This window comes from Gavialis gangeticus, unplaced genomic scaffold, assembly GCF_001723915.1.
Source record: "Gavialis gangeticus isolate Ggan-Ray unplaced genomic scaffold, GavGan_comp1, whole genome shotgun sequence".
Lineage (NCBI taxonomy): Eukaryota > Metazoa > Chordata > Crocodylia > Gavialidae > Gavialis > Gavialis gangeticus.
In genome coordinates, this window is record NW_017729002.1 from 14436744 (window position 1) to 14437018 (window position 275).

At 64.0% G+C, this 275-nt stretch overlaps 1 protein-coding gene across 4 annotated transcripts in view; it reads right to left on the reverse strand.

Moving 5' to 3' along the window:
• Positions 1-275, reverse strand: part of NPRL3 (NPR3 like, GATOR1 complex subunit) — a 90181-nt gene that overhangs the window by 73927 nt on the left and 15979 nt on the right. The window lies entirely within an intron of this gene.

Genomic DNA, 275 nt, shown 5'->3' on the forward strand with positions numbered 1-275 from the left:
GGGCCCTCCTGCAGCTCAGGGACTAAACCGCCCAGCAGCAGCTTGTGCAGGCAAGCTCCACCAGGGGAAGAAGAAAAAAAAAAACAGCAGCAAGAGACCTGATCCTACTGCACCAGGGAGCCTCTCCCATAACTGGGAGGCGAGCTGCTGGCAGGCCTAAGCAACCTTCCCTCCACAGGAGTGGCACCCCATAGGTGGCACCCACCCACTCGCAGCCCACACAGGCAGCCCCAGGGGGTGCTGCCACTGCGGAGGAGAGGACCGCCCCCCCCCCC